Below are 14,859 nucleotides of genomic sequence, written 5' to 3'. Positions count from 1 at the left end.
ACAAGAATTACCACGCTTTAAATACACATGATCTGATCTGATATGTTTGTTTTTTTAGGTGAAACTGTTTACTGAATCTGACCCAAATAAACTCTTCAAAGCGTGACCTATTCTGGCATATTTGCAGTGTTTGTGTTGATATTCTCAGTTATTGTCGTGATTTGCTCTTGCTTCTAGAAGCAAATGATAAATAAGATTTATGCAGAGTCTTTGTAATTGTTTAAATCACCTTCCTTGATAAAGAAGCTAATGAGATACAAGCACGGCAAGTGCATTTAAAGTAACAGCATGACATTTTTTTGTTGTTGTTTTATTTATCACTAAATAAAAAAATAAATCTGATGTCGCTTGATCTATCTTGGCCCATAGCGCAAACCTTATACTGTATCAGCACTGTATGCCCCAATCTTGAAAGCAGCCAGTCATCTATCTCTGCACGAGATCAAGACTGATGGAGGGGTGTAGAAAGCCGAATGAAAGCTTTTGTTTGGAAGGATGGGTAATGCAACAAAGAGCTGACATGAAAAAATGTGAATAAATGCCTGATGGTGAGGAATGGCCTAGACTACAGGACTAGGCAGGTTTATTGTTTCAGGCATTGGTCGTATATTGTTCCTATATATCCCTGTTATCTGTATGGAATTCTAATATTTTCACTTTAAACTTGCCTCTGTGGTAATGCCGACAAACAGTCAAGCAGGTGCTACAATGCACGTTTTAAAGAATCTAATATATTCAAGGGTTTTGTATTGAGATTGAAATGTTGATCAGTGGTTCTCGTACTTGTAAAACTTTGTCTTATACACTTAAATCAGCCAGACTCAAGTGTCCATTTATCTTTTGGCTTTACTTTATGTGTGTCTCATAGTATTTTTGGTGTGGTGGTGAATTTGGATTTCCATAACCTTGCTGGAGAATGAGAGGAGTTATAATCTAATAGGCAGATATTTTCTGTCTCTGGTAATAAGATGTACATGCTTTCTAATCTAACAAATTTACAATTTCTCAGATGCTAGTCAAAGTAGTCAAAAATGCGAAGGACAGGAAAGAAAATGTGATTTTCAGCACGTCATTTTTGTTACAATAAAAATGTAAAATAAGTTGCATATTAAATTTTCTGGTTACGGTGTTTCAGTTTTTTGCTTTGCCAACAAATTTCTTGATGATTTTTGATGATTCAGTTTTCTGTCCCATGTTGGCATACTGCTTATTGAATGTATTGGATTATTTTTTGTTAAAGTTTTGTGACAAGCCGTGAGCCATATTTCTATATTTGCCAGCAGAGGGGAGGACATTTTTACTCTAGAAGGACATTTATGGTTATGATCTCTCTGCAATTTATCCTCTAACAGTTTCACATAGTGCCAAAGGTGCTTAATTTAAGCTTTGTGTGTGTGCGTGTGTGCTGCTTTTCTCCTGCTAAAGATGTGGAACATTATAAGCGACACACAGCATATTTTTTTAACAACAGTAGTATTGACACGAGAGCGTTTATTTTAAATACTTTATTAAATTACTTTTTTTACTGTTAGTAGTAATTGATTAATTCTTACTATCGGTTGATGGTAAAAGAATTGGTTAATCTAAAAGAGAATTTTAATCCATAATTAAAATTAAATCTGTCTAAAACTAGAGCAAAAAAAAACGAAACGAAAACAAGGTCTGGGATTTGAACAGTTAAGAGGCTGAGAGAGCCGCAGTGGAATCATCATAAAACACAAGTGTAGGACCCACTCACATATGTCAATAGGTAGACCAGATCTGAGATCAGTAATCTAGTTATTTTCTACAGTATTGTACGGCCATGAATAAAACTTGGATGTGGACCCCCAATCCCCCGGGCCCATATGCACCTGCATACCCTGCACACCCAGATGCTACGCCATTGACTCTTAAAAATAAAGGTGCTTAAAAGGTTCTTCACAGCGATAACATGGAAGAACCATTTTTGGTTCCACAAAGAACCTTTCAGTCAAAGGTTCATTATAAAAAAGTAAGAAAGAGATGGTTCTTTAATCTAAAAGACCCTTTTTTGCCTTTAGTTCTTCGGATGTTAAAGGTTCTTTATGGAACCATTTAGACGAAAAAGGTTCTTCTATGGCATCGTAATTTTTAAAAGTGTATCTATCATAAAAGTAATCCACAGAACTCCAGGTGTTAATCACTTTCTTCTGAAGCAAAACGATACATTTGTGAGTAAAGATTAATATGTTAAGTGTGTTTAGCCAATCTAGTTAGACTTTAAACGTGTATAGATTAGGGGTTGAACGAACTATACGGATGTTGTCGGTACACGATCCGGGATGCCTGCACGATCCGTCCGCGCATGCGCATAATGACGTAGTAGAAAACGCGCATGCGCAAATGGTAATTCTGTTTTGCGACGATTTACGACACTGCACGATCTGTTCAACGCTTGCGCACCTTTGTACCACGACTTTCACTACTGTCCACCTCTGGTCTCATGTCACTTGTGTGTGCAAACTATGCGTTCTTTCAAGTCATTTCCATTGTCATTTTAAAATACTCTATAACATTTCCCCAGACTAGTTTGTAGTTCTTTCTTCATGTAAGTGCAGATAGTCTAGGCAGAAATGCATATTATGTTCCTTATTGTCTACTGTAAACACCATTGAAGGGATTATTGTCCTCATTTAGATTATATAGATAGATATATTAGCCTATATAGACCCATACTAATACAAAATTACTCAATTTAAAGTTAACTAATATTAGCAGCTTTTAATAAAAAAACGACACAAACCGTCTTTGACAATACTACGGACCTCAGATCGAAACACAGCAAGTTAAGTAGGCCTAATGCCATACAGCAATGAATCGCAAAGGGGAGTATGGAGGAAACTGAAGGTTTGCAGTGACAGAAAGTCTCAGACTTTATTCCACATGTAACCAAAATCGTGTATGTTCATGTAACAACTCAAAATAGACCCGCTGTGAACTGTTAAATGAAAAAAACAATGTAGCCTACAAAAATATGCCGCCAGTTGTGCCGCCTGGCCGTCAAGTGTTTCATCAGAACGGATCGTGCAGGCATCCCGGATCGTGTACCGACAGATGTCATTCCCATCCGCTTCAGCGGATTCTGTCACACTTCTGGCAATAATAAATATTATCTTGTCCTGCTTCCACACACATAATTCACAACGTGTCCTTTTTTCGTCCTCAACATTCATGATTTGATCTGAAGCCGCAAAAGCTTGCAGGTAAAGCCTAACGTTACATAGATTTCAGTGCGCTGTACTTCTACACATAGATCTTTTAATATTATAGGCTATTTTTGTACTTGTTCCCCATTTAATAAAACATGAAAGAGTCAGAATAAATAAAAACATTTCTCATATTGGCTGCTGTGTCAATTAGTGTCTGCTGCATTAGGCTAATAAATATATTGACGTTGTTCTAAAGTCATAGGCTGTCACAAACAAACTCAACACATTTTTCTGTTGTTTCATCTATTAGTGCACATGACCCTTTCAGTTGACTTGTTGGAAATGCAAGTTTGGTCTGTGCACACGCTTCAGATCTGAAGTAACGTTAGGCTGCTGTAGAGATCCACCTGCTGCTCTTTTACTGCATAGCCCCGCTACCACTGACCTCGCGCTTTAAAATAGTTTTATTTTAGTTTAGTTGTTGTTTTTCTTGTGCAATAGATGAACAACAGTTTATTTGTATTTGGATACTATACTGTATATTTAGAGGCTATTTTGCGGGAGTTCCGCCATGTCTTACTGCCAACACCCTTTAAATCCCGTTGCAAAACATTCATTCCCTCGCTCTTACTTTATTTATTAACGATGTCATCGACTAGTCGACATCGACGCGACTTTTATCTTTTATCTTAAAAAATCTGAGGTCGTTCAACCCCTAGTATAGATGATCAATCTCATTGGTTCTCGTGCATCTCAGAAAAAATGAGATCCGACATTGAAATATGTGACGCCATTATGTGTATAGTTATCTCTTTAAAGTTATGTTCATCTTTACTTAAAAACAATTAGTAATTTCATAAGGATATTCAACCCCCAATTATGACATTTAAGGTATTCCATTTATATATTAAACTGATTCTTTGCTTATCTATAGTTTGCTTAGCATGACCATTTGCTTTTCTCAGTTTTTATTAGAAAGCAGCGTATACTTTTGTACTTTAAGCCTTTTTTATCTCACCTTGTTCATATGGTTACATAACTACCCTTTCCCTTGACACTCATAATGTGGAAAGTGTATATGGGGGAGGATTTGTGTGAACTTTGCTGCTTACCATTAATTAGCCTGCTTGGAGCGTAGTTACACTAAAAGCATCTCTGATGTCCTGCCCCAGTCTCTCATTGTTGTTTTTCTTTCTTGGCCCCTGGCAGCATCGTTTCTATCATTCTCTCTTCACTTAAATTAGAGAGGAAAATGCAATGAAACGGTTATTTAAAAGAGGAATGCACAAAAAGGTAATTGCATAAAATGAAGCTTTTAATTGAAAAAGATTGAGCAAGAAGGATTAAGAGAGCTTTGCAACACTCCTAGTGATGTTCAGTGTTTACAGATCAGACTGAAGTTCTTGTTGCTGTCTGCTTCCCGAGTATGCGTCATTTAACAAGATTTGTCTTGAAATGCACATCATTCCTTTAGTTTTCACTTCAAAAGGTGTTGAATAAAAGTACCAAATTCATGGTGCAGTGTTACTCAATCTCTACAGAATATTCTTGAATGTGAAACAGCCTGATCTGCCCAACAGGGTTGATTGATCTGGATTCAAACAAAGGATATTAAAATCGAATGATCTGAGGCCATCCTCCAAGTTGTCTGTTAGCCAAGCTTTGACTGTATATTGATCCAGGCCTTAAAACAGTAAATACAACCTCTGGAGTAATTATAAGGCTTGCCAAAGTTAACTCGCACTGTGCTTATTCACACGGGCCCCAACAAGATGAGGACAAAACATACAATTTAAATTGAATTCATTCAGATTATGACCAAATTACAACAGGAAGGAAAATTAATGTAGCATTAAGGAGAAGCCATGATAATAGGGTGTAGAGAAAGCAGGGGCGTAGCAAGCTTTTCAAAAGTGCGCGGGATGGATGTGGTTTGTTTGTTAACAATAAAAATGATGAATACAATGACAGAAGGGTACAAAAAGTATAACATACAAGATATAAAAAGCTTCCCATTTGAATGAGTCAAACACATATCAAGCTTATTTAAAAACCTCAAAAGCATAAACACTCATTCAAAGTACCTGGAAAAGGGACATGTAAATAACCATAACCATAAGTTCCCGCCTCCTCAGTACGAGCTGACCGATAAATCTAACACACCAAGACAGGCGGGACATAAGGCAGAACAGCCAATCATCAGCCGGTCACACTCAAAGCCGGTGTCATGTTTGAGAGGGAGGGGAGAGGAGGCAGCCGCAGCGAGCGCAGACACAGTGCGGCCAGAGAAACGGAGGAGCGACTGCTGTAAGGCGTTTGTGCAAAACTGCGGAAAAACTGCGAAAAAACTGCAGAAAAAGTGCGAGTGTTGAACCCTCTCACCGGGAAAAGTGTGGGTGTTAAAACACCCACATCCCCCACGGGTGCGACGCCCCTGAGGGGAAAGCCACCTGCCACCAACTTCAATATCCTCTCTGCTTGTTCAAGTTATAATGTGATCTTAATACTCCTCCAGCACAGCTGCTAACAGTGATTACCAGACCAGTCTCATTGGAACAGAAACAGGGTGTGTAGAGGAATGAGGGTTGATCAGGTCGCCAACCATTCAACACTCACTACTTGTAGTACTACTGTACCACTCAAACTGATCCAGAATCAGCCAAGCATGACCCTTTGTTAATCATTGTGTTGGAGTATTGTGATTTATAACATGTTGAATTAGTTCAGATAGTTGTTAGGAAAGTAAATAAGTAATATAGATTTTCATAGGCAGAAACTAAGAGTCCTAGTCCCAGTGAAAAAATATATTACAATGCCTATTTTTTCAAGACATTTTGCAGCGTTTATTGTAAATAGATTATCAATGTGGATCATTTCTTTATAAAATGAGTGTGCCCTGAAACAAGACTTGTATCATAGGACAGGTGGGTGCAGGTAAGAGATATGGACAATCTTACCATAACCAGATATTGGACGATAAATACCACATAATTTAATTCGCTCCTTTGCGCCAACCCTTGGTAGCCTGAGCTTAAAGTTGGCAGATAATATATCAGGCAAAAAGTTTAGTTTTGCTGTATCATCCTCTACCCAACCAGGTGTCTGTTCTGCACAGTAATCACATCTGAACACTGCTATAATGCAGCATAGACACTCCTAAATATAACTTGATTGTATATGATGACATCGTCTGTGTTTCTTCTTATAAAGCATTATTTGTTTCTTCTGATGTCTCTTGCACATTCTGTCATAATCCATTCTGGGGTCAGTGCGGTTAATTATGGTATTGAGCAATATATTCATTTGCTTTTTGTTGTTTGTTGCTTTGAAGATCCTACAAATTGCACATCTAAATCATTGCACTACATTGATAAACAGCTACTGTCTTTGGTTTTATGTCACAATATGGTAAATGACCGACGGGACTTCCTCAGTGGCGTGCCTTTATCCCAAGTGTCCTTTGCTCACTAAATCTAGCCAATAAATAGAGGCTCGGTAATAAATATAGACCCTGGTGTCTAAACTTTGACCCCTGGTCTGTGCCACCGTTCTTTACAAATTGTAATATAATTAATTGCATGGTATGGTAATTAATTAATCAAGTTAAGTGCAATTAATCCAGCCTGAACTGACAAGAATTCGTAAATATTTGATGAGGTCAACAATTCGTTGGAGTTTGTATGTTGTGAATTGCACATCATATAACCGTACATCAAAACGTACAATTACTAGATAAATGCAATGTTGAAGCTCCACCCCTAAACTTAACAATTGCTGGCGTGAAAGCAAATCGTACTAAAACGTACAAATGAGATCATACAAATTCATACAAATTAGCCACCTAGTAAAATAGTTGCAAATTGTTGTGAGATTGTGTTGTCTTGTGTAATTCAGCAATAAAGATGAGTTTGAGTAGTGCAGATTTTTTCTTATGATAGTTGTGTATTAAGAATATGGCTTAAAGCTGCAATCTGTGTGTTTTTATAATAATGATTTGTAATTTTTGCTGTCATATTTTACGTCAATTGACTTGAATCCACGTAAATAAAACTGCGCAAGTAACTTGCGATTTATTTTTCAACGAGAGATGACCATACAGAGGCAAAGGTTAGCACATTTAAGTGTGATTGCCTGTAATAGCTGAGACTGACTTATTTATACGTGGTGATGTACAGTAATTGCACCAATGATTGTAAAATCCCTTATTAAGCAATGTAGACAACGATTGGTAGGCTAGTAAATGTGATCTTATTAATTAAATGAACACCTTAAATTGACAACCTTAATTGCGACCACTTTGTCAGCCTTGCTTTTATGGTCTGATTAATATGTACAGTGTTATGATGGCCCACTATAGCTTCATACACAAACATGTAATCTGTGCACACACAGTAGATGGATATATACGACTCTAGCCTGCTGAGTTTATGAGTCCACATATCACAGGGAGGAGGAATGGCCTCTGCACACGCCAGGTCCACAGCGCTTTGTCATTATGGCACAGGCAGATGAACAGAAGAACAGCTAATGCGAGAGGCCTGAGTTCCACAGCCATGCTGGACTTACAACGCACAGCACACTTTCAATTATATGGGCTGTAGGCAGAGCGCCATGCCGTGTAGAGATGGGTGATTTCCAATTACACGGGAGGCCCCGGCTACAGAGTGAATGGCCGAACACAGAGACATGCTTAGATTTGTGCCCGCACACTGGTTTGCATGTGAGGGTGGTGTGCCTGATAACACAACAGGCTTTATTTGGATATGTTTATTATGAAAAACAATCGTGGATGTCAGTGGATCGCTTACAGTCAATTCCCTGATGCAAACTGTATAATATTTGGCAAGCTGGAAAATTGTAATATGTTTGGCTGACCTTACAAATGTAAGGGTTTTAAAAAATATTCAGAGTTTTGCTTGAGGCATTTAGTAGCAAATAAACTGAATACCCACGTGCAGGGCGGTTGTTTTCAGAGATGTCGATAAAATAATCCAAATGTATTATTTCGGTTGATGAGTCATTAAATAAATTCATTTATACCATGTGTTGTCAGATAATATTTGTGTTTGAGAAGTTTTCCTTTGAGATTTCCAACTCTAGTGAGCGATATATTATAGAGCGGTTATTGATAAGAAATAATAGAGAATTAATTGTATGTTTTTTAACGAACTTCAAAAGTTGGCTTTGTACTCACTACTTGTCATGCTCTGTCTAGATTAAAGAGTTTTCATTTTTATTTTATGTGTTGCAGTTCTCAATTCACCATATATAATATATACCAAATACATACAAACTGTAAAAAACGGTTTTACAGTTTTTTATGTTGATCCAACTTGTGGTTTCTGAATTTGTCTATTCAACTTGCATGTTACTGCAAAACCCTTCTGGTACCCCACAGTAATCATACTTTATGAAAAATATGCATTCAAAAATATACATTCAAAATAAATTTGCCTCATAAATCTTAAGGTTCTCCCTCAGTTTCAATACTCATGCCGCATCTTGTTACTCAACACAGTGAAGTCATCATAGAGCATCTTTCTATTTCAGTATGCCGTTCTATTCTTCCCCTAAGAAAGAGCTGTCAATCAGAAGCCTCCCTGATACACATTTGTACAAAATGGCTCGACCTGTGGGACGAATGACAGATTGTTATATGACTCACAGTCGTTCACCCGTTTGTAAGCGTTGACCTCAAACCGCAGTGAGGAACAATTTGTTTCAATTTTATAGAGGAAGGTGTGATTTCCTGCCATATTGCAATGTTTTGTTTTAATGACACCTATCAGCAACACAAATAAGATGTGTATTTATTATGTCATTTTTACATTACGCTACTCACTGCAGACTGGACAGGTTTTTTAATAGTATGCGCTGTAAACCTTTAAGTTTTGCCATTACTTTAGTTTTCTTGTTGATTTAAATAAATTGTTTATTATTTTTTGCTTTTCTCAATTATTCAAACTCAGCAGCAGCTTGTGTTACACAGATTAGACATGTAAAAAAGTGACGCATGGCAAAGAAAATGATTTTCTATATTAAGACAGTGTTGCGAGTGTGTAAGAGAGAGAAAGCGAGGATGTAAGTGTGAAGCTATGTTTGCGTGTGCTATAGCTCACACACACACAGGGCAATTACAGGTACAAAAAGCCCTTCTTTTAGAGGTGTATAGAGTGTTTCCATGGTGATGATGTCGTCCAGTCGGGGATGAAGAGGCAGCAGAAAACTAATAGGTTGATTTGGTCACCTCTCACCAGCCTGAGGGCGGAGATGTTAAGACAAGACAATCACTGGGTATCAGATCTCTGAATGAATATTATCTTAATTCTCATCCAAACTTATAAACAACCTTTTCCCTCTTGGAATAAAACAGCTCGAAACTAAGAGGGATGTGGAGATGCGCGCACCCTCCCATTTCTTCCATTTCAGACTGGCTGGAGTGTCGCCATGCTTCATGCAATCAATGTTTATTTTTAGCCCTGCTTGCACAGTTTCTAAAGGGAAAAGGCCAATGGGATGAATGGTTTTTTTATCATTAGTCCCAGATAAAAGAATGAGCAACAGCAGGGCTGGTCTTTCCGCGCTGGACCCGTGAATAGTCATCACCCAGTTAAGGTTTGACAGTGCTTTACTGGCTCACTGGACTTCCAGTAAAGACTGACTTACACTCTCTGGTCTTTGTAAAGCCCTGGCGTTGTGTGTGTTTATGAGCTTAGACCAGCGGTACAGAGAGAGATAAATTCCGGACCCAAGCGGTGTCGATAATGCTCGTTACAGTCCATAATGAGGTCACAGGCGCTCTGTCTGGCCCTGATAAAGATTTATAGAGGCTGTGACTCATTGTAGTCCCTTTGTATCCAGGGCCATGTTGCGCAGCACTGCCACCGCTGGACATAGGAAGTCAGAGAGACTAGCAGCTGGGCTGGTGTGAAACCAAGCTAATTTGCTTTCGCTAGACTTGGTAGAGAAGCCTTAAGTGATTTAGAACATTAAAACCGGATGCGACTTGTGACTGATGTACAATCATGGATTACGATGAAGATAACTTTATTATGTAGCTAATGGCTCAGTGGTTAGAGCATGGCGTTAGCAACGCCAAGGTCATGGGTTCGATCCCAGGGATTGCACATACTTGGAAACAAATGTATATAGTATAATGCAATGTACTGTAAGTCGCTTTGGATAAAAGTGTCTGCCAAATGCATAAATGGAAATGGTAATGATGTTATATTCAGATAATCATTGATATACATGCTGAATAAAAGAGTTTATTAACTATTTTTAAAAATGTTAAAAATCATGTTTTTGTTAAAAATCATGTTTTTATTATGTTATCATGTTTTATTGTATTTTGTTGTGTTAGTAGCTGTATTATTTTTTTTGAGTTATTATTACTTAATCAAAAGAATCCAGCTGCTGTTTGTTTGACATTACTTGGAATGCACAATAAAAAAACATGATCTTTAATTTTTTTTAATAGAATTATCTGTTTTTGCAAAAAAAAACTCTTACAATGTATAGCACAAAATAATCCATGTAAACAGAACCATTTAAGATTCAGCTGGTATTTAAGGTTGCAACATGATATGGGTGCTCATATTACAATAGCTAATAGAATAGCTAAATGTAATAGATTTTTAATCAAAATAGTCACAAAGTTTACAAAACTGTAATATTGAGTTAACCTGCATCTGAAAAAAAAACAATATCTTTGCTTTGCTCGCTTTCCAGGACAGTTAATTACATGCAATCCATTACTTTTGGTTAAATATGAACAAAAATCTGTTATTGACCAAGTCCATATAAAAATCTGTGCTCAAAACTGTCTTCATACCTTGATTTATGATGATAATCTTAAAATAATTATTTATCATTTGATCGGTCTGTTTGGATTTTGAGGTAAATGTCAGTTTGACTTCAACACATGAAACTATAAGTACATAAAGAAATCTGTGATTTCATGTTACGAACAACAGGCACGTGCAGAGGGGGTTGCTTTGGGGGCTTGAGCCCAGGCCCTTTTCCTTCCTCGAGAGAAAGTGCCCTTTTTCTGGGATTTTTTATTAATGGATATATGTATGTGCGTATGTGTTTCTATTTGCGCACGGCTTTCCCTGGCAAACCATTAGAAAATGTCTGGTCAGGTCGGGAAATGTTGAGAGTTCCGATGCCTTTCTCCCATCCGCGTCTCCACGCAGGCGCGCAGCCGCACATAGCGCACACGCGCAGCACAGCTGTGCGTGTAGCACGTTTGGCACATCAGGCAGAGAGCCACAGAAATGAAGCCCTCCCTCCTCTCCAGTAGCGTTTGTCTTTGTGTGAAGGTGAGTGGTGATGAACAGACTAGCTACATGTGCTTTCGAATTCACACCTAATTATCCAAAAGACAAACTGCAAATATTGTTTTGCTAACATCCATCACTTATGAGCTAATGAGTAAGCTAATAGCTAAAGTTTCGCTAAGGCTGAGGCAGTATATCATTGGCATACATGCTAACTGGATGGAGAAACGACAGCTGAATACAGTCAAATTAATAACGTCATCAGAATCGCCTCATTGATATGTAAACCAGGCATTAAGTAATTAAAATGTGCTAACTTGCATACATTTGTCAGGCAATTAAGATGAATAGGATAAACAAAATAACTAAAGCATGCCACCAGTTATTAGTTAATATGACTTACATCAAGAGTCTTTTCCCTTGAAATGTTATGTTTACATATGCAGATATACAGTATATGCCACTTGTTTTGAATAATTTAGAAGAAATCTACAGAAGCAAACAGACGAGGGTATAGAAGGCTTAAAACAAACAACTTTATGTGTATTTTGGAAATGTCCTTTCCATTAGAGCAAAAGAAGACATGAAAGCAAAATAGACCAACATCTCAAAATTGAACAGTACATTAAGTGTCCTGCCTTAAACAATAACTTGATAAGTTTGATGTCAGACTCCTCATCTAATAACTATGTTGTGTATGCTGATAGATCTAAACTGCCCTCCCTCAAATGTGAAACAAAGTTCTTGTCACCATTAGTGTGTGTGTGTGTGTGCATGTGTGTGTGTGTGTGCGTGTGTGTGGTACAGTAAGTGTAATTATAGGTAATAATAATAATAATAATAATAATTAGTTAAGCAGCTGTATTTTTGTATTTTGTCAATCATTTTTTTGCAGTGCGTTTTAATTATTTTTGCAGGGTTTTTTCCTGTAAAATAACAAATTAGCACCAACTGCCTTTTTCAGTTTAATGTGAAGGTCATTGTTTTTATTATTTTGGTGTTATTGGGACACCAACAGTTTATTGGCGTGTGCAAAATAAACAAATTATTAGTGAAAATATGTCATTTTCCTTTGTGCAGTCATTTATCCTAAATATATACTTGAAACTTTAGCATAGAAAACATACTGTACACAATGTGGCTTAATTTAATGTTGTTGTCTGTTCTTGTGATAAAATTTGTGAATTCTACAGAAGACCATTATTGGAAAATGAAACAATTGGGTGAGTGTGAGGGATTTCAAAAAAATAGTTATTTTAATATATTTAACATTTTGTTTGGAAAATATTAAAACAAATATGAGAAGTGCCCTTTTTCCCACTTGAGCCCATGCCCCTCAAAATGTCTGTGCACGTCCCTGACGAACAAGATGGCGATAGCGAGGCAAAAGTTATTGATTGCAGCTTGTAACAATGAATTCTGGGATTGCTTATTTGCTGTTTTAGAATTTCCCCTAAATAAGATGTTGTGGAAGGCAGGATAATGTGGAATACAGTATACTGCCCACCTTTAGGAACAGCTGTTAAAGAAATCTGTCTACTATGTGGAATTGGGTTCTACCAACATGAGAATTGTGCTTGCAGAAGAAGTCTGTTTAGTTGGGACAGCTAACCAGTGTTGGGTGTAACTAGTTACTAAGTAATTAGTTACTGTAATTTAATTACGTTCCCCTTGAAAAAGTAAAGTAAGGGATTACTCTAATCTTTCCTGTAATTTAATTACAGTTACTTCTGATGTAATTAAATTAAATACTTTGTGTAATATATGTGTGTGCAATAGTGTAATTGACATCAAAATTCAAAGTCTAACTTTAAAATCCGTGCTTTAATGTATAATTCTCACATTTGTAATACTTTGGTCGGTTAATAACACTACTTTATGTAGTTTTATATTATTTATTTGAATGATTTTAAGAGCCGTTTCATGTCAATCCTTGAATCACTTAAATAATCAAGGTTGATATAGGATGTAGAAAGTAATTAGTAATAAGTAATTAAATACTTTTTGGAGAGAGTAATTTGTACAGTAATCTAATTACACTGTTGAATATGTAATTAGTAACTAGTAATTCATTGCTTTTTCAGAGTAACTTGCCCAACACTGCAGCTAACCTTGACCATGCCGTCTTTTGAGCTTTTTATGCAGAACCAGCACACAGTTCAGTCTTTAGCTGTGACACGAGGGAATAGTATCTCAGCATGCCAGCCCGCACTGTCTCTTTAGATAAAGTTTCTGTCTTACACTGCTGCCTCCAGAGACTGTGGAGTTAGTTGCATCTTCATTTTTAATTTGTTAGAGCTGCTGTTAGTTCTGAAGTGATGTGTGGATTCTTTCTAAACAAAGCCTTTAAGAAATGGCTTTACTATTTTAACTACACTGGTTTAATTCTGAAATTCAGTAATGAGGAACAGTGTCCAAAATTAACTTTGATCCCAGATACGGTTTGGGGGTCAAAATTGGCAAAGGTGTTAGAATCTTAATAGATTGTTTACTTTTGTTTAAATAAATCGCTTGCATTTACAGGCCGATTTGAAGCATGGTTGCAGTTAGTCATAAATAAAACTCAGTTAGCCTGTAACTTTCTAAGTTTTCTTCGTTTGTAAGTCACTTTGGATGAAAGCGTCTGCTAAATTATTTAATGCAATGGCAAGCGAGTGTGGTTTTCTTATCAAACATTGTGCAGTGGTAGGTTTTCTTGTTGGCTGTGTTTTGTTTCATGTAGGAAATGCCCTGAGCTGTTCTTTTAGATGCGTTTTGCAGTGTACACTGCCAAAAATGCTTCCCCTGAACATGTAACAAACACAAGGCCAAGATCAGCAGGAGGGCATACACACACATATTTACCCATGATAGAATTAATCATATTAATGTCAAAGTCACATATAAAGAAACTCACACATAAATCAACACAGTACACACAAAACAAAATACCTGGTTTTTCGTCAACCCTCAAATCGTTATGCTGGTAACATCATTTGTATTTAAAAGCGAAATAATTCATTAGAAATGAAAATTTGGACTGCACACATACACAAGCAAATACTGTAACAGAAAGGGCATTACACAAAAATAAACAAACCCGCAAGGCGGAACTCCTTATTTATGATTTGCCGAAAGGAAAAACAGTGGAACAAAATGTTTTCCGGGGATGTTGTTGTTCTCATTGGGTCATTGCAGTGGCCTGATTTGGTGTTCCAGACACACCTGATTTAATTTCCTTTCTCTGCTCACAATGCCAGTAGCTAGAAACCACACATCAGTTTTAGTTATGCTGCCGTGGCACAGACAGCAAAATATCTGTGTTTTCTCCTGCAGAGCAGCTACATAATTAAATCCTGTGGAGATCATGTAGCTAATTAGACACACATGCAGTGTGTTTAACTGAATGATGAGAGGAACAATCAGGG

General features: G+C 37.1%; 1 protein-coding gene across 4 annotated transcripts in view; it reads left to right on the top strand.

The window, feature by feature from the left end:
- Positions 1-14,859, top strand: part of gria4b (glutamate receptor, ionotropic, AMPA 4b) — an 82,552-nt gene that overhangs the window by 7,951 nt on the left and 59,742 nt on the right. The gene's annotated exons all lie outside the window — the stretch shown is intronic.

The sequence above is a fragment of the Triplophysa rosa genome, linkage group LG19 (assembly GCF_024868665.1).
Source record: "Triplophysa rosa linkage group LG19, Trosa_1v2, whole genome shotgun sequence".
In the NCBI taxonomy this organism is placed as follows: Eukaryota; Metazoa; Chordata; class Actinopteri; order Cypriniformes; family Nemacheilidae; genus Triplophysa; species Triplophysa rosa.
The sequence above is the reverse complement of the archived record's forward strand: the minus strand, read 5'-3'. Positions and strand labels throughout refer to the sequence as shown.